Source organism: Microcebus murinus, chromosome 8 (assembly GCF_040939455.1).
Source record: "Microcebus murinus isolate Inina chromosome 8, M.murinus_Inina_mat1.0, whole genome shotgun sequence".
Taxonomy (NCBI): Eukaryota; Metazoa; Chordata; class Mammalia; order Primates; family Cheirogaleidae; genus Microcebus; species Microcebus murinus.
The window spans coordinates 46,774,634-46,795,279 of record NC_134111.1 but is presented as its reverse complement, the minus strand read 5'-3'; the positions used below and the strand labels follow the sequence as shown (position 1 = coordinate 46,795,279).

The 20,646-nt window shown below is 36.3% G+C and overlaps 1 protein-coding gene across 4 annotated transcripts in view; it reads right to left on the bottom strand.

The window, feature by feature from the left end:
- Positions 1-20,646, bottom strand: part of B3GALT1 (beta-1,3-galactosyltransferase 1) — a 492,457-nt gene that overhangs the window by 237,861 nt on the left and 233,950 nt on the right. The window lies entirely within an intron of this gene.

Below are 20,646 nucleotides of genomic sequence, written 5' to 3'. Positions count from 1 at the left end.
GCAGGTGGGAGGGAGGAGGAGGGAATGGGTATACACAAACACAATGAGATGTGCAATGTCTGGGGGTCACGCTTGAGGCTCTGACTCGAGGGAGGATGGGGGGGGCATGGGCAATATACATAACCTTAACACTCGTACCTCTATAATACCCTAAAATAAAAAAAAAAGATATTGAACAGGAAAATAAATAAATAAATAAAAATCTTAAATATTTAGAGCATTGAAATTGTTTAATCTGGCATTGAGGCAAAGAGGCAATATAATCTTCTCTATGACCTGAGAGAGAACTATAAAGAAGGAACTGGTGGTTTTCTACAGAGATCAAAACAATAGAATCTGACAGTTAAAGAGTCTAGTTAGGTATAATGTAAATTTTATTTTAAAATTTAAAGGTGGCTAAATAATCCAGCAATCCCTTTCCTCAGTTTATACTAAAAAACCCCATACATACCATATGTTCATGCAAAAATTTGTAAATGAGCATTCACAGCAGTATTATTCATCATAATCAAAAGGGAGAAACAACCCAAATATCCTTCAATTAATGAATGGATAAACAACATATGTTATATCCATACTATGGAATGATCTTCAGCCATAAAATGAAATGAAGTACTGACACACTACAACCTTTATGAAACGTGAAAACATCAAGCTAAGTGAAAGGAAGCAGTCATAAAAGATCCATACATTATACAATTCGATTGTATGAAGATATCCAGCAAAGGTAAATCTATAGACAGAAAATAGATTAGTTGTTGCTCAGGGCTGGGGAAACAGGAAGAGGAGGGAGGATTGGGGAGTGATAGCAAGAGGGTACAGGCTTCTTTGTGAGGTGATGAAAATGTTCTAAAATTGACTATGGTGATGGTTGCACAACTCTGTGACCAGCTAAACCATTGAACTATAACATTTGCATTAGTGAATTCTGTGGTTATGAATTATATCTCAATAAAGTTGTTACAAAAATAGTGACTAGACATTTACCAAAGCCATGAAACCTTAAGACTTTGCTGGGCCATTGGCCTTTCTCAATAACATGGTGGCCTTGCAGTTGTTAAAAAGGAGAGATGACCAATTATGGATTGTTGCGTTTGTGGTTATTTCTTAGGTTTTTCTGAATTTTGTCCTACTTTGGTTTTGAAGATCATTTTACTCTCGATCATACTTGTTGAATTTTCCTCCTTTTAGGGATTTTTATTATCCTGAATTGGCTCTCTCCATTCAGAACAGAAATAATGCATCAAGTAACACAAAAGTCGATTGGTAATGTATAATATCAAATGCCTACAAAGGCGTGCAGCATATGAGAGACACATTTTTACAACAGGACAGATAAAAATGAGATAAATGTCTCATTTTGCTTATTGCTGTCTTTTTCCACATTTATAATTAATGATCAACAACCAAGTGTTAAATATCCTGAATACAACTGACTTTCCCACAGAAATAACCTGTCAGAAATGGGAAAAAAAATACACATCCAGTTGGCAATACATAAGAATTGTTCAATTCTGAAGCAATGACAATTTTGGCAGTAAAGCAGTATACACTGTGATAAAGAATATGATTTTAGTTTATGTTTATCTAAAGTTAGGAATATATAAGATGTGAAATGAAATGTTCTACCACAAACTGACACATAGTTTGGTGACACACAACAAAAATGTTTAATTTGGGGATAGTCTTATGACATATGGGAAAAAACACCCACAAACATCACAGCTTTTTCAAACACATGCATTGTGAGAAATTGCCCGTCCTTTGCCACCTATGCAATGTGAAGTCTAATCTACAACAGAGCTTATAATGGGCTCTCAAATATAATGGGCAGATGGAGATTTTGATAATATCACTGGAAACCAAAAACACAAGTGTGATCTGTCTGTTTTTGGATTTATCTTCATAAAGTGGAATCTCATTATTTTTCACTTCTTGATTATTTTATCTTCTATTTATGATGAGTTATATTATAGACTCTAAGTCACACAAAGCATAATAAAAAAGAATAAAATCCTGTTCCTCATAAAATATTATTAGTTGTAGTAATTTCCGAATCAGAGGGAATTGCATATTTTGCAGCTAATAGCAGATACTGAAAGCAAATACAGAGAGAGGCAGTTTGGGTAATAGCAAGAATTGTGAATGGAGGAGCCCTAATTCTACCTGCTGTTGGCTCATCTTGAGCAAGCCATCACTCTCTGAGCCTCATTCTAATCATTTATAGAGAAAAACATTTGGACCAGATGACTTCTATATTTATAAGATGTAAAAAAAATAAAAAAATCTCTGGCAGCCTATGATTCACTGAATAGTCTAAACAAAGAGAATAGAATTTATGTCCTTTCCTACCACATTTTAATTAACCCACCTTTATAATAGAATTTATCTGCTAAGAGCCTTAAGCAATTGTAATTTTAAGCCAATAAAAATGAAATAATTGAAGCCATTTCAGGTATTGTTGCAAAGAGGCCTATTATATATGTAATAAACACCTAGGTCTAATCAAGGAAATCCTATTCCACAAGACACTAATACTGGACACACCACCTGAGAATGTGATAGAGAAAGTCACTTTACTCTAGTTCTTCGGGGTAGACTAAGTTAATTATACAGGAATCTATATTTGAGTCTATAAGAGAAATGTTTCCCAAATATTGCTTTTGGGGTTTTTTCTTGGTAGGATTTTCTCTTTTCATTTCATGAGTACTCTTCTACAGTGCAAAACCTAAATTCTGCATAACACTTGATATCTGAAGCAATTCAAATTGAATCTTTTTTGCCATTCGCATCGGCTGTGTCTCCCTGATTTTGACGAATTAATTATTTAGAAAAATTCCTTGTGATATTCACATAAATATATTCTATAATACATAGTGCATACATATAAATGCATATATACTAGATATAAAGCATATACACCTGCAGATATTTTATATATATATAGTATCATGCAAAATAAGATTTGAGGATTTGAAGATAAAGGTGGCTTACACTTTCTAATTGATCTGGCCATCTATTTCAGTCTTGCTTCAGTTCTCCAATAACAGAACAAATGTAGTTCCATCTGTCAGTCTAGATTCAAATATCTGTTAGAATTCTTTCAATCAACAAACATATGAGGTCCGTACTAGGTTCCAGAAGCATAAAGATTAACTAAACACCAAGGCTGTTCTCAGATTGGTGAGTGTCTGGTGATATGCCTTTGCATTTCTTTCGTTGGTGAAGATAGCACTCAGTAAACTGGTCTGCCTATGGTTTAACTCATATCCTACCTTCTCACCGCTACTTGCTCCCTCATATAATATTAAGAAATACAATGAGATTTAAGTTTCTGAAAATGTCCTGGGCTTGTTAACCATTTTGGGGGAGGCAAAGCTGTTCTTTATATTTAAAGATGGCATTATTGGAGTTTTGCTTTTCCATGTTTTTCCTACATGTTTTACATGTAGCAGAAATCTACAAATCTATATCTACAAAATGGCTGCCTAGTCTTGGAACCAAATTTTCTCCTGAATAAAACTATAGAACCCTAGAGCTTTTGCTTCAATAATACTTCATTCTAATGCATGTGCCAGGCAACGTGTAGCAATGGCTTTGCAAACTGGAGCTAGTTCAGCAGAGACAGGTGATGTGACAAGACATGGAAATCCCAAAGCTCCCCCATTTCTCAAACACAGAACCAGGATCTCCTGAATATCAGCTGGCAGCACTATTTCATTCTGATTTTACACATTCTGCCCCTGAATGGAAGTTGTAGCAATGGAAGATTAAAGAACTATTAATAGAAGGATATGAAATGGCCCATTAAAATCTGACAATGGACACATATTAGCAACCACAGTGGATGATACTCTGGAATAGAAGCTACCCAATCTAGCGTTTTATCCTGCCACCTACTGTGTGCCTTTGGGCAAGTCACAAATTCTCCAATTCTCACTGTTCTCATCCTTAACGTAAGGGATTCGGATAAACTCTGAAGAGCTTTCCTGGACCAATTTGACATTTGCATAAGCTTTCATAGTTTGCAAACTATACTACTTTTGCCACTTAATTCACACATCTCTGTTTGTTATTTATGTAGTTCATATTTTACAAATAACTACATTGAGGCCTTCTCTAAGAAAACTCCATAATAAATATGCCATCTAAGATTCCTTTAGAATTATTCAACTGCTGGGGGCCCTAATGTGATCATCTTAATGCATGTTTTGTTATTTAGCATATTAGGGTTTTCCACACTATTTTGTTTATTTTTATATTACAAGAGAAAAAACTAAAGGGGGCAGTAAAATTAGGTGAACTTCAATAATAACAATAAAATTCTATCATTTATTGAAAATTTACCATGTAGCATATACCATACTAAGTATTACAAATACATTACCTTTTATTTAATTATCCTTCAATGTGTAGTAATATTATCCCTGTTTCAAAGATGAGAACAATGTACTGAAATATAAGTACATCTTCAAGTACTAATAAGTGGTAGAATTGTGTTTGGAACTTAGATAAACACGATTCTGAAACTAGTATTGTCTGCACTATGGCACACTGCCTCTCTTTTTTAGTCCAACGGGCAAGTGCATAAGAGGTGCACATATCTAGAGTACACTGTTAAAGTCATCAGGCACAGTTAAATAAGGCACCAGGCTTTTTTTAAGTGCTTCCTGGTGACTGGTGCACCTGCATGACTGGTGTACTCAGCAGATGACCTATCATTCTCTGAGTTTAGGCCATTCTCATTCCATTTCTCTCAATAGATGCTCAAGGCACTGCCTTAAAGTCTAAATAAGATGAAAACATTCCCAAAATATCTATGCTCTTCTAGGCTAAAAGGAAGAAATTTAATTTCTCTCCTCAGGAGACTAAACTGCAAGTGCACAAACTAATTAACCATTACCTCCTGAAGAAGGAGACCAGGGAGTCCCACACAATTATCTTTTCTAGGAAGGCTCCTAGGAGCTTTTCCTTTCTCTTAAAAAACAGCAGTATTAGAAAGCAAGAAGATAAAGTTAGAAGAATTGAAAAGCTTAAATCCCTATGGAACGAATGAGAATAATCATTACATGCATACACTAGCACCGAAAGAGGGAAAACTGCCCTCTTAATCTCTCTCGTATGGGTGTTTGATATTTTAAAACACAGAAACAACTTCCATTTCCAAAGTACATCAGCTTATATTTTAATTCACACAAGTACTGAATTGTGTGCTAGTTACATTTTGGTGAGATTAATGCTGAAAATTATATTTCTATAGTGAATAATCTCACTCTCTCTTTGTCCCCGTGAGGAAGTAATCAATGAAATACATCAGCCGTTGCTAGGGGTTTCCATGGTACTTTGAGTGTGGGACTCAGTGGTTCTCCAGTAGAGGATATTTTTATAAATTCCCTCTGTGGATGAAGATATAGTATCAAAATATTCTCTGACAGTCTGAAGGCTTTGCTCACCTATAATCTAATAGGACCATCTCGCTCTAATTGTGATTCATTCCAAGAATTACAATATCAGCATGGATGAATGAGACAGCAAGTGGGTGGGTGGTCTAGAGCAGGTAGCTGAAATGATTGACTTTTGCATATTTTTACATTACAACCCCCACAGAACTTTACAACCAGTGCTTGCCCCTAGCGTTGACCTTCTTTCCAAGTCATCTCCTTCATGACTGCTCTGGCCCCTATAACGTGCCACTTCCCCTGCACACTCACAACCCAACATGCTGCGTCGTGTGCATGCTCCATTTCCAGCTCCACATTTGCTGTCCTGTCAAACGGTCAGGTGGAAAACCTCTCACCCTAGAGGTCTACTCACTTGGAAGTAACTTCTAGGCTCCTTCATGATAGACACCCTGTTCCAAAGCAACACAGGGATCAGTTTAAGCTGATAGTTTAATCAAGTTTAGCGCAAGCAGCTACCTGCACCTTTATCAATTATCCAAGTTCTTATACATGTCTGTAACGCAAAGCTGTGAAAGCTGTAAGTAAGTGGCCACTTAATTTCAGAAAGTTTATCAAAATATTTTGGAAAAATTTTTCTTGATATGAAAGGAAAATTTTGTTCTATAATATACATCAAGTCACAGTTTAGTCATGCCACAAAATGGAAAACATACACATTATTTTACTATATGGTGATAGTATTTTTGTCAATTAATTGATCTAGAATATTATTTATTCATTTTTAATAAAGATATCACCCTGATTTTAAAAGAAATTTATAGAAATATGTAATATATCCAGTGAAAGCAAAGAATCCATGATTTACTGAGCACTATGTGGGAAGGACATGCTGTGCCTCGATTTGTTTAATGTCTCGGAAGCAGGAAGTAGCAAAGTCTGTGACCCTGACATCTATGCTATATAGCCTCCCTCTGCTAAACTGTGTCCACCGGAGATAACCACTATTAGCACGTTGCATTCTATTCTTCTTGTTGCGTAGTACACCTGTAATTAAATGCCTATAATTTTGTGAGCCAGGTACATAATATAAGATTTCACTTTCACCTTATAAGTATAGATATGGCCAAAGCAAAATAAGTATAGAATTTGTAAATATCCAGGCTTCTGCTTTCTTGTTTGTAATTCTATCTTTTGGATTATTCATCCATTCTCAGGGTTCAGCCCGTCTCCTCCTGGTAACTCCCCAATTCGTACCTCTGACACTTTCCTCCTCACCTTCACTCTACTTCGGTTCTTCTCTATTACTTCAAATCCATCATTCCTGAAAGCTCCTTTACAAAACTGGCTTCTCTCCCCACAACTCACTGCTGTTGGACTACACCACCCAGCCTTCAGGCTGCAGCCCCTGTTGCTGCCCTCCATCCTCTTCTTCCTCACCAGTATCAACTCATGTTGCTGGAGTTTCATTTTGGATGCTTCTTTATGTCTATTTCTTCTTTTCTACTATGCTAATTGACCGCAGTAATTTTATTTCTGATTAATTTTTACTTTCACAAGCACACATGAATTCAATGTTCTTTTTTTTTTTTTTAATTCAAATGTATCTACAAAGCTGAAATAATTTGGCTACTAATCAAATTCTGCTTTTCTTGTTCCATTCCTGTAACCACTGTTATGGGTCTATGAATTTATTTTCAGACTTTTAAAAATTATTTATAGCATACAAACTTTTCACTCCACAAAACAGATGGACTTGTGTGTGTGTGTGAATGCATGCATGCATTTAGTATAAATGATATTATTTTATATGTGTATATCCACAAATTGCTTTTTCCAGTTAATAATATCTTTGGATCTGTCCATACTGATACATGCAGAAATTGGTCTTGGTCATTCCTTTTGACTGTTGGATAATATATTATGCAAACACTGTATATTTTACCTGACTTTTCCTTTAGTTATATGTATTTAAGTTGTTTGCTATTTTTTCTATCAAGAATAATGCTAGATATAATATCTTTGCACAGCTCTCTTTGTACCTGAGTGTTTAGATATCTAAGAGAGAAAATGCTAGGTTGTATGGTATGAACATTTTCATTTTTCACATTCTCTCCAAAGAGATTATGCTAATTATGCATAATCTGTATCTTGACTGTTTTCCTATACCTTAATTTGACCCCCCCAAATATACACTTTTGTCAGTTTAATTGGTGAAATTATATCCCACTGTACCATTGTAGTTCCTTACATTTATTTTATTAAGCATGACAGTGAGTGTCTTTTCTTTCTTTCTTTCTTTTTTGTTTCTTTTGCTGTGTATTCCCTGTTCTGATCCTTTGCAGTACAGTGTATATAAGTTAAGAAAATTATCCCCTTGCCTGTAATATTTGTTGCAAATATCTTTTTCAGGGTAAGGTTAACCATGCCCTTTCACTCTAGTGTTTTAAATTGCCTAGGGTCAGAAACCAGGGTGGCCAAGATTGAGACCATTAAACTGATGGCTGAGGAATGAAGAACAAAAGGCCCTTTTCTGGGAGACAGAAATTCACTGAAAGGGTCCCACCCTCCTAAGCCATGACTCTGCAACATCTCTGGCTTTGATAACTAGCCTATAGAATTTAGTGAATGGAAAGAGAATGAAAGACCATTAAGCAATTGAGAGAGCTGTAATTGCAGAAAATCACCAAGTGTGTTAAACAAGATGGGTCTGCCATTTCATACCCAGTGAAATTTCCACATCCCCAAACCTGCACCCACAGAAAGTGGGCTGATAAAAACATGCAGCACCTCCCTACTATTCCAAGGAACACCTTCCATAGTGCCTGTTTCATGGATGGACAGCAATGGAAAAGAGAGGTCGTCTTAGATTACTTAGATTAAGGGCAGCAAGGTTGAGTGGCCATGGAACTCACTTCACTGTTAGGGCAGAGAGTCCTCAGGAATCATGTTAGCCTCAAAGTTTTAAGTACTGTCTATACACCGAGAGCTCCCCAACTGATATCTCTAGCTCAGACCTCCATCCTGAATGCTAGATGCATATATTCAGCTGCACAGTTGACATCTCTACTGGGTGTGCCTGATCTTTTCCCTCCAAACTTGCATTTCCCATAGACTTCCCCATTCTAGGTGATGGCAACATTTCTGGCTCAAGCCAGAATCTTGCCACTAAAAGTAGTTCCTTTCTTTCTCTCAAACCCAATACCTTACCCACTGTCAAATCTGATTGCCTCTACCTTCAAAATTATATTCAGAATCTGGGCACCTCTGACTACCTCTCCTGCTGTCACTCTGGTAAAAGCAGTCATCTGTCCTTTGGTCATGGAAGCAGCCTCTCCACTGGATGATATGCCTTGACCTTGTCCCTCTCTACTTACTCTCAACACAGCAGCTATAATAAGCCTGATAAAACATGGTCAGATCAAATCGCACCTCTGCTCTACATCCTCTGATGTCTCTATAAGGGATAAAAGGGTTAAGTGGTCCACCAGGCCCCCTCACTATCTGTCATGCCTCATCATCTACTGTTCTCCTTCCCTACTTCACTTTGCTTCACCTTGCTTGATGTACCCCCAAATGAGGGCTTTTGCAAGCAAGTCTTTCCTTAAATATCAGCTTTGTAAGCCTTCCCCAGCCACTGTGTCTAAAATTTTTACCCTCTTACACACATAATCTATCAACTTCCTAATTTTCCACCACACTTAGCAACATCAAACTTACTTATTCTACTTATTTATCTTTTTTATAATTTGTGCCCTCCCATAAAAATGTAAGCTCCAAGAAGGCAAGGATTTTTATCTGTTTTGTTCATTGCCATAAATTCAATGCCCATTGTAGTGTTTGGCACATAAGGAGCTCACTACATTTTATGAATGTCTTAACAAATGGATGAATGAATGAATGAATGTCTACCAGGTTGTGGCATGTAGTATAGATACCATTTTCTGCTGTTTTATATTCTTTCTTTTTCTAAATGTGTGTTTTAATTGCAGTTGTCTTGAAACATAAGCATTATACCATGAAATTTGTGGATGGTACCTTATTTTGGCATTAGCCTTTTAGACATTAACATTTAATTTTGCATATATTTTCTCAAATAATCTTTGAGCCATTTGGGTCATGTGGATTTTTAAAGTAGCTTAGTGTTAGGAAATTTGTAAAATTGTATTCCATTTTGCCACTAATATTAATAAATCACCTTACATGGTCTAGAACTGTGGTTCTTAATATTTATGGTCATGAATTCCTTTGAGACTATTCAAAGTTTTTACATATAATTCCATGTTATTTGAAAACAGGATATAAGGTGGTTAGCAGATGTAAACACATACAAGAGAATTTTTTAAATAATCAAATTAGGCAATGGAGACTGGGAGAATATAAAGATGGGAGCCGATGATGAAGTTAAGGATAGGGTTAATATACATAATGTGTATCTAGAAATGATACACATTATGGAGATGAACTCAATTTTTCTTGCTAAGCTTCTTATTCTTTAGGGCATTATGACTTTCAATACTAATGAAATAAGAATAATAAAAACTCTCTATTTTGTGCCATTAGAAAACTGTCAGTGTTTTATTATATCTATAATAAAAATATAAAGTAGGTTACAGTGATTTTTCCCAAAATAATCTATAATTTCAATGCAGCCTACTAAAAATCTCAATAAATAGTAATAATGTCAGGATAGGAAGACAGATGAATGGAAATAAATGAAATATCAGAAAGAGACCCAGTTATATCGAAAGTATGTTAAAATTAGGATGTTAAATTGTGGGCAAAGTGTAGTATAGAATTAGTGGAGAGTTATTTCAAAGAACAAAAATTTTTCAATTCCTACCTTACACCTTGTAAGAAAATAAATTTTAGCCAGGTTAATTTTTAAAGTAAAAATAAAATAATAAAATGTGCATAATAAATGTGAACATTTATTAAAATATGGGGTACAGAAGACTCTCCTAAGCATACTACTGAATACAAAAATCATGAAAGAAAAGACTAATAGTCACAATCACTTAAATATTTCAAACTTCTATATATCAAAAACAACAAAAAAAGAAAATAAAAATATGTAACATATTTAGAAAATAGTTATAGGTATAAATGGAAACATATATAAATAGATATATAAATGGAGAGAGATTTTAAAAATTAATAAGAAAAATTAGAATAGCATAATAGAAAAAAACACAAGCAAATGGTATAAAGAAATAATTCTTCCCAAAAGAAATTCAAATGTCAATAAACACATGGAAAATATTCAACTATCTTACTAATCAAATAAAGGCAAAGTAAAATGTTGAGATGCCGCTGAATCTGATAAAGATAGAAAAATAATAACCATTGTCGGTATGGGTGTGTGAAACTGGCACCCTTATATGCCATTGTGAGGAATGTAAATTAGTTCAGAATTTTGAGAAAGCCATTTAACAGTATGTATATGTATAAAAAGTCTGAAATTGCATTGGTTCCATTAAGTCTTTCAGCATTTTATACACACAATAATTTAGTTATGCAAATATATGTGGAATCTATAATAGTATCTTTTTTTTTTCTTTTGCTTAATTAACAAAGGAGTTTAATTTGTTTAGGAAAAGACAAGAAATATATACATCACAATGTTATGAGTGGTAATTAGAGGTTTTTGAGATTGCAGGTGATTTAAATTAGTTTCTATTTGTGTGCCCATATGTTTTGAGTAGAAGTCCTAGTTGGAAATAAGAGGCATTCATCTCTGTGCATAGTCCTGAGGTGGCTATTTTCAGAAGCACCATGGGTTTCTTGAACACGTTTAATAGGTGGCAGCTAAAAGAGCAAAGCATGTTTAAAGAGGTGCCATGACTTCATCAGAATCAGTGAGCAAATTTTCATCAGTGCCAGTCAATTTCCAGTCTTCAAATATTTAACAGTGCACTGAGCTTCCATCTAATGAGCCTTTGTGATACAATATGGCAGTGAGTTCTCTGACTACACAATCTGTGGGATCTGACTTCTGTTTCCAAAGGACAGTAAAATAGTTAAGATTCCCTCTTCAGCTATACCCACAAGGTTGTAGAATTTTTTTATGAGATAACATAAATACATTGAAGTACTAGACTGAGGAATCTGCAAATAGAATAATTACTGGTGAGCAATCTAATCCCAGTTAGAAAAGTTCAGGCTCGAGGTTTGATCACATAATTCAAATAGTCTTGTGAAGAAAATATAAATTCAGTATTCCATGAGAACAGACTTTATATCCCATAGCTTTTGAAGTAAAGGAAAGTTTTGCTATAATTAAGAAAAGTCAACACTTAGATTTTAGATTCTTGAAACACCATAGAAGGTTCCTTTTCCTCCTGTGCGATGCTGGGTCCAATAAACAATTAAGAGGCAGCATGGGGTAGACTTAAGAATTTAGGTCTGGAGCTACTATACTTCCTATGACTTCCTCTAACCTTCCTCTGTGCCTCAGTTATCTGACTCATAAAATAAGGATAATAATAACAACAATTTCATATGCATTGTACAGGGACTAAATAATTTAATGAGTATATTTAATATGTGGCAGCTAAGAAGAATAAGCCATGTTTACAAAGATGCTGACAAATAGTGTTTGCTAAATCATCAATAAAATGATAATATGAATTTTATAAATAAATTATAAATAAAAATACATCAAATGACATTTCTCAGGCATTACAAGGTTCCTAGACATATAGTAAAATATTTTAAAGAAAAATAGCATGCATAAAAACATAACTGGCACAGCAAGGACATAAGCATATAAGGAAGATAAATTAAGTGATAATAAATAATAATTGAGCAATTGGAGTTTAGAGACAAGAGTAGTAATTAGGACTTCTTAGAAAGGAGGGATTGAAATAAGCTCTAGAAATAGGAATAAGATTCAATTTGCTAGAAAGAAGGGAGGAGTACAAGATGTTTAGTTGAAATTTGTAGCTGAAGCAAACCAAATTTTATCATCCAACTTTAGTATATTATTTCTTTTTCTGACTCTTCTTTCTCCTCCCCTGTAAGAACCCATTTGCAATTTGTTTTTGGTATTATTTTTAGTTTTAGTTTCCTTTGAATAAGCAGATGCTTGTGTTCTCTTTCTTAAAAAGAAAACTTATGAAAATTTCAAACACACACAAGTAGAAAAATAGTACACCATGTTCCTTCACTCACCTTAAAATCGGTTATCAATATTCTGACAGTCTTGTTCCATGTGACATATTGATTAGCATATAACTTCAAACACTCAGCTCTTTGTTATAACTAACTTTAAATGTGCAATGAGAGGCATCTATGAAAATATGACTTTTTTCCTTATTGGGCAGAATTGCCCCCAAAGGGGCCTCCTGGATTTTGCTCATTGCTGTTTCCCGGAATAAGAGAGGATTAAAGGATTTTGCTCAAAACAAAGAGTCTCTCATAAATTGAATAACTCTTTTTAGTAAACTTTTACAAAAGCAAAGTACTGTAAAAACACAGAAAAATGTACAACTCAAAAGTACATAGCTTCAACTGTGTTTATCAAGTGAATAAACCCATGTAACTACCAGCCACGTCAAGAAATGGCACGTTACCCAGATACTTCCCCCTGCTGTCCTAGGCATCACCTCCTTCCAAAGTGTAACCACTATTTTGACCTCTCCCCATAGATCAGTTTTGTCTGTTTTGGGTTCCATAAAAATGGATTGACACTGTATGCATTCTTCTGCACCTGCTTAACTTGTATAACACTATGTTTAAGACAAGCTATGTTATCCTTGTTGTTGTATACTCTTGCATAGTATTTATTATAAAAATTTTCAAGTATTATTCCAAACGTTGTCTGCTGTTACTGATGAATATTTCAAATGTTTTCAAATTTTAATATAAATAATGCTATTAATGAACTTCTTACATCTAAATGCCTCTATTTGGGGAGTAGAATTTTAGGGTCATAGAGAATAGTAGACTTTAGCAAAACAGACTTCCAAAGTGGATACACAAATTTACATTTCCATGAGTGCTCAACTTGCTCCAAATCCTTAGATTTGTCATTTTTTGGAATTTTAACATTCTTAGAGGGTGTGTAGTTCTATCTCACTTTGATTTCATTTGTGATTCCTCAATGGCCAATGCGGTAATGACTTTGAATATCTCTCCTTAGGCTTACTGACCATTTGGACAGCCTCTTTTGTGAAGTGCCTAGTCAAATTAATTGCCAAATTATTAAAGGATTTTTTAAGGTTTTTGTTTAATTTATTCATAGGACCTACTTATATATTTTGGGCATGTATTTTCTGTCCACTCTGAATATGGGCCCTAAACTCCAGTTTCAGTTTGCTTAGAGCCATGACACAACCAAGAGCTCTTCTTAGCCTTTTAGTTTAGTGGAATATATGTTTGGTCTTCATTCCCTTTCCTGACATATGGCTCCTAAAACCCTTTGAATCTTAGGAGTGGAAAGAGTGCCTTTTGCATGCTAATGAGATGACTGGTGGCTGGAGGTCCCTAGGTCACTTCAGGATGGGGGGCTGCTCACAGGATTAGAGGCAGGATTAGAGGTTTGGGACTTACAGCCCCATCCCCAAACCTCCTTCCTTGAGGAGAGAATGGGCTTAAAGGTTCAGTTGACCGCCAGTAGCGAATCACTTACTCAGCCGTGCCTACATAATGAAGCTTCTACAAAATACCCAAAAGGACAGGGTTCTAGGAGCTTCTCAACAGCTGAACATGTGGAAGTTCCTGGAAGGTGCGAGCCTAGAGAGGAGAGGTATGCTCCTCACCCCTTTCCACATGCCTTGCCCTGTGCATCTCTTCATCTGTATCCTTTATAATAAATCGGTAAGTGTAAGAAAAGTGTTTCCCCGAGTTTCATGAGTAGCTCCAGCAAATTAGTCAAACTGAGAAGGGGACCATGCGAACACCGATTTACACACCGATTTGCAGCAGGTTGGTCAGAAGCACAGGCGAAACAGCCTGGGGCTTGTGACTGTCATGGGAAGTGGCGAGCAGGCTCGTGGGACTGAGCTTCAGTCTGTGGGATTTGACACCATCTCCGGATAGACAGTGTCAGAATTGAATTAGAGGACACCCAGCTGGTGTCTGCTGCAGACCTGATTGCTTGCTTATTTGTGGGGAGAAATCTCCACACAGCTGGTGGCAGAAGTGGTGTATGGCTGTGTCGTATTAAGAGCAGAGAACAGAAACTATATCTCACAGTACAGCGCGAGAAAATGAGTTTGTTTTTTCCACAGACTTAGTTACTAGCATATGCCTTAAGGGGAAAAGGGTTCACATCTGTGTGGTTCCTTTTACCAGGGAATTTCAGCCCTGTAACCCCCCTGGCTTCACTGTTACTCTTATTCTAATTTTCATCTCCCTAGCTTTAAGAGATTGCTGAAAGCAGCAGGTCACTTCATTCTCTTTGACTTCTCAACCCCATGACAGTTAAGGAATGGAAAGTCTCTTGGGATGAAAATGAGGGGAAATTGCCAGGTTCACTTGAATGCATTTCCCTTTTCCATGGGATCTTAGTCCCCCAGGTCCTGGCTACCTTGGTTGCTCTCCAATGCCTTCAGACTGCTGGGTACTTGGTATATATTTTTGTAAAATTTTGTATATATATTTTGTAAAATTTTGCTATTATATATTTTTAAAGAGGAATGGTTAGTTTGATTTAAGCTATCCTGTCATGGCAGGAGCTCACTCTAGCCATGGAACTTACAATCTGGGTTTTGATTCTAAAATTTAAGCAGAATTTTGTGATTGTGAAAATATCCGTGGTGTGGAGGATCTATCATTTTTATCAGATTCTTAAAAACACTGTAACATACAAAAACGTAAGAATTACTGCTCTGGACATTTAAAGTAACCCATTAAAATCTCACAAATTATGTATGATCAATATCAAATGCATTTTCTCAAGTATGCTGATATGAAGTTTTAAGACATTCAAATATCTCAGATGATGTTCACACTATCTGGATAAATGCACACTAGTTTGGAGTATTGATAGATGTTGAAACTAAAGTAACTGATACAATATTTGAAAATGTAAACTGCTGCATTTTAAGTAACCTTGTAAAAGACATTCCCTCTGTCTTCTAATGTTCCAGAGAAGGGGCAGGTATTTGATACTTTTTGGGGGGGAGTCCTAATAACAAAGACCTTGAAAAGCAAGGTGGGGGAGGGGAAAAAAAGAAGGAAGAGAGGGAGAGAGAATGAATTTCTTAAATTTCTTTAACCTGTGAACAAGAATCTCTAATCATGAAAGGTTATAGAATGTCTCCCATAATGTAGAGAAGATGCTCATTTTGCAACTACATAGTGAAACCTGAGTCCTGTGGTAGAAAGAGGAAGTGACACAGGGCAACGAGAGCAAAGCTGGCACCTTACCATCCAAAGGGTAGTGGGGAAAAAAAGAAAAGCGAAAGGGAAAAGACAACAATAGGGTGGCAGGGTGGCAGACCCCAGAGCCTTAACCCTGCTTCTTTGGGCTGAAGCTGCAGATGGGTTACAGAAGTCTAAGGCAGTGCTGAGAGCAGAGGCATTTTGTCCCCCTCCCTTGTGGGGCCCTGAGAACCACTGTCCTGTGTGATTGGCTCTCACTAATAGGAAGCTGCTCAATGAAGTCACTAGGGCAGGACGGGGTGGTCAAACACAGAGTCCAGTCTGTCTCCTCGTGGCTGTGACAGTGCCCACGTAGTAGCAGGGAGGCTGAGCTGCCAGCCCCCGTTCTGCCTTGGAGAACACGGCAAAAGCTCAACATGAACATGCGACAGAGCTGGCCAGGGATCACCCCCGGGGCCTTGATCTAGACCTGGGAGTTTAAACCATGGGTTACACTAGATTCTAAATTCATCAGCACATCCTTGCAAAAAGCCCAGGGATGGAACCGGATGATTCATTTGTTTGTGGACTCCTGTCAGCACAGACCCAAGGATCGGTAGGAGGCTTGGGACACCTCTTGGTCAATGTACTCCATCAACTAAGCCCTGCCCCATTGCCAGACATCATTTTGGAAAGGATCAAAATAAGAAAGGGAGAAAATGACAAAACCAAATAATGTTTTTTTAAAAAGAAACACTTAGGCCTAGAGAGACTAAATTATTAGCTTCAGGCTATGTTTGTACTAACTTTAGTATGTCTCTACTTTCTACTGCTTAGTGTGTGGAGGCTAGGGAAAGAGATAAGAGCAGTTTTAGAGAATAGAGACAGTACATTTTCTTGGCATATCTGAGTATAGTGTGAGTAAATTTATGATGCCACTGCAGTATTAACCACAAAGCCAGTTTCATAATGCTCATTACTATTGCTAAAACAACTGCATACCAAGTCTGGAAACCCATGACAGTATGACAGGAAACAACACTCCCTTTTCAGGATCATTTGAGTTTTTTTTTTTTTTCTCTCTCTTTCTTTTTATTTTGCTTCACAGTGAGTTTGGAGAGAATGAAATCCCCATGTTGGCTAATAGAAGAGGAATCCAGCCAGATTTCAAGATAATCAAACTGGTCAACCGGCTCTAAGACATTAACAGCTGGTGTTTTAATCACTAATGAGATAGTCAGTTTCTGTAATCTGGGAGATGGACCAAAACACACGGGCTTGGTTTTCCTTTCATTTTAAATCAGTTCATTGGAAACAAGCTATCCTTCTATCTTAGTGCTGTCACTCTGCAAGCCACTGATAACCTGTAGCAGAGAAAGAGCACTATCACCATGACACATATGCACAGAAGACGGAGCACATCCAGCTAGACTGCTATTAACAAAACACGAACAGAATGCAGACCTAAAAAAATTATTTCTAGGCACTCCAATTTTCAGGGCCATGTGACTCCCAACAGACAAATACATAAATAGGAAAGATAGCTACTTTCAGGAACTATTGGGACTTTGGCTCCTCAAATAATACGCAAACCCTCTTAGGGTTTTTCAAAAATCTCTGTATTCCTGAAATGAATGTTCTGATTTAATGGACATTATGTTGGTCTTGCAGTACAGTTCTCTGTCATTACTTTGTCATTCATGATTTTCACTTGATATAATTGCACGAATGGCACAGGAGGCTTGTCAGGGCTGGAATCAGAAAACACCTGTTCACAAGAACTCAGAGATCTAGTGATGCCTAGACTTATCTGTTTAAGAAATGTTTTAAAGCAACAGACAGCCCAGCAGAGATACTTAATCTGTTTTAGTTGTATCCAAGGCAAGTGTATTTATTTTCCAGTGGATTAAAAATTTCAGAGGAAGTAGAAGGAAATGATTATAGATTTGTTGTCTAAATTAAGAATAGAGCAGTCAAATGGAGAAGTATGATTCTAACGATTATTAGTAACTTATTTTAGCAATTCTAAGGCATAACACCTTTTAACATTTTGTATGCACCTCTACTACAGCACTTAATATGCATATTATATTGAAATTACTTATTTATATAGTGGGTTTCATAGGTAAATGGGGGCATGCTTTGGACAGGGATAGTTTTTCAAACCTTATTATGATGCTAGCACTCAATCAAAGCTGTCGAATGATACTGAAAGATCCTTTACTCTGTAGGAAAGAAAAACCTTTAATTTCAATCAAATTGGAATACTGTCAAATAATTTTAAGAGCTTATTGGGAAGAAATGTTTTATGATAAAGAGAACATAATATTCCTTATATTTTGCCTAGAATGGGATAAATGCAGGAGAGTACAGTTTATAATAAGAGATTTAAAAGGTCATTCTGATACTCCTGATTTTTTATCTGATATACAATAGTAGAAACTGTAGTGAACATACGTCAGTGTCTCTACATATTTACCCCTGTAGTCCCTTGAAGCCCCCTCCCTCTCGTCACCCACCACTGCAAGGGTAGAAGCCTCCTAGGAAGATGCCTTCAACCTACCTTCCCCTGGGACTATTAGTGTATCCTCCAAACAGACCACACATATTTGATGAATAAAACCTAATCTCTCCCCACCCCAACCCTGGTTACTAGAAAATTTTTTTTATCAGATGAAATGAAACTAACAGAATTGAAAAGCAGTGAAATTTGCAAAAGCTTATTGATGTATTGACATACAAATAGTACTAACAAAGACTTGTTTGCATTTCTACAAGGAGGTTGGGAGGGGAGGACACAGGGGCTTCTGTTTCATCATGAAGTTAGATTCAGTTCCTCACTAGAGCTCAAAGGACTTTCTCCCTCTGAGTCCCAAGAGGGAGGATGGGAGTTTGGGCTTTGTTCCAAGAAAAGGAAAGAACCACCAAGCAGTTAAGTGCCCAGTTAGACAAGAGAAGTCAGGGGAGGGAGACAATGTTATATTAATGGGCTGCTTGTGTTTTAATAATCAGGCTTTGTTTTAGAGGAACTAAAAGAAAATATGTTTCTACAAGTATTTTTGTCTCAATTTCATCATCTTAAAAGATTATAAATTTGAACGTCCTACTTAAGTAAAAGCACAGATATTTTAAAAGCTATTTTTTTTCCTGGACTCATTTGTGGCTTACCATAGGACCTGCTTGGCTGGAGACAATGCAAGATAGTGCTGAGGAACTTCATCAAAATATCATTATTTTACCCATCAGTGGGTCTCCCAATATTGTGAAGAGTATACAAGAATGATTAGTATTTCGGAAGCATTGACCAAATTTATCAGGTTCAACAGCTTAAGTTCAGCTAAAATTAAACTCTACCATTTATCAATCACTTACAATCAATCACCTATGTAAAGGCTAGGAACCTGAAATAAAATATAAAAACAACAACAACAAAAACAACAACAAAAACTAGTCCCTGCCATCCAGAAATTGATTTTCAACAACTAATTGTGTAAAGGCTACGGACTGGAGAGATAGAAATATTAATAAAATCTAATCCCTGCCCTTTTGAAGAGTGGGAAAGACAAAAAAAAAAAGCAACAATTTTGATAAAATAGGGTAAGTACTATGATAAGTCCAAGATACTGCAGTAGCAAGAAGAAATGGCTTACAATTCAGTTGAATTCCTTGTTTCCTCAGTAGTGCATCAAATGGCCAGTTACAGTAGCCTATGTAAAACGTTTTGTATTTTTCAGGACTTTAATGCAGCATTTATCAACATTCATTGAGCATTAGCTCCCTTGAGGACATTTTGAAAACATTCTCATGTCCAGACTGCTCAGGCTAAAGAGAAATCTAGAGATTTCTAGACATTTAATTGTTTAATTGGGTAAAGACAGGGCAACAGAATTTAAAAGAAAAAAAAAAAAACATTCCTAACTGATTCTAATGTGCAATTAGATGAAAGACCATTTCCTTCTCCAGGTTTCTCTGGTCATTATGCAAAATTTAAAAAGAAAATGGTAATAGTTGAGGGCAATAGTTGCTTTCTATAAAATTTCATTTAAGGAGGGGAAAGGATTGAAAAGAGGGTACTGAAACCAAAATTGAGGTCATAAGGTTAAACAAATTCAGCATAGGACATATAACATTAACAGAGAAAGGCAAAGTCAAGCTGCAAACTAAATTCAGTCTCCGAAGACTTATTAGTAGGCAAAGAAAGTCAATGAGCAATGTTAGAAATGATTTAAGCTCTGCCGTTGCCATTCTATCTGGGGGCAAGCTCTGTCAAAGACTATTTAGTGCTTCGCCCTATTACCACAAACTTATCACCATCTGTTCCTTTTGTATCTTCCTCTTTTTCTGCTGAAAGGCAGTGCTTCCCACTATATTATTAGGTTTCCTATTATACACACTCCGTTCTGTGGCTTGAATATCAGAATTTTGCAAGGAAAAAGCTGCATATTTGCCCTCCAAATGTCCCCACAACTCTCAGGACCTGTTAACTTCCAGAGCACTACTGACTTGGAACTTCTGGGATTTCCTTGAACCATGTTTAAATGAAAAAAAAGATTATGATATAAGGCTCAGGAGCATAACTACATTCCCATCCAGGCTATTTTTGTTTCTTCACCTGTGTCAGGACACCTGTTACAGTTTTAAGATAACCCTTATTACAACATCTGACTTCGGTTGCTATGTTCTCTGGTGAAAATACATGTATTACAGAAGCTGAAGTATCATTTCATCAGTAATGAAATATCTGTATTTCATTTCCAAAGGGGAGTTTTTTTCTTCCCTGGAAAATCTCAAGGAAAATTTAGTTTGAATATATTGATGCAATTAGGGAATATCCCAGCCTAGCACATTATCTACTCATGACCGCAGAGGCAGTTTAAAATTCAATTTCTCATTAGAGAAGCAGCGCTAATGGACACAATGTGGGTCTGGGGGATCCACA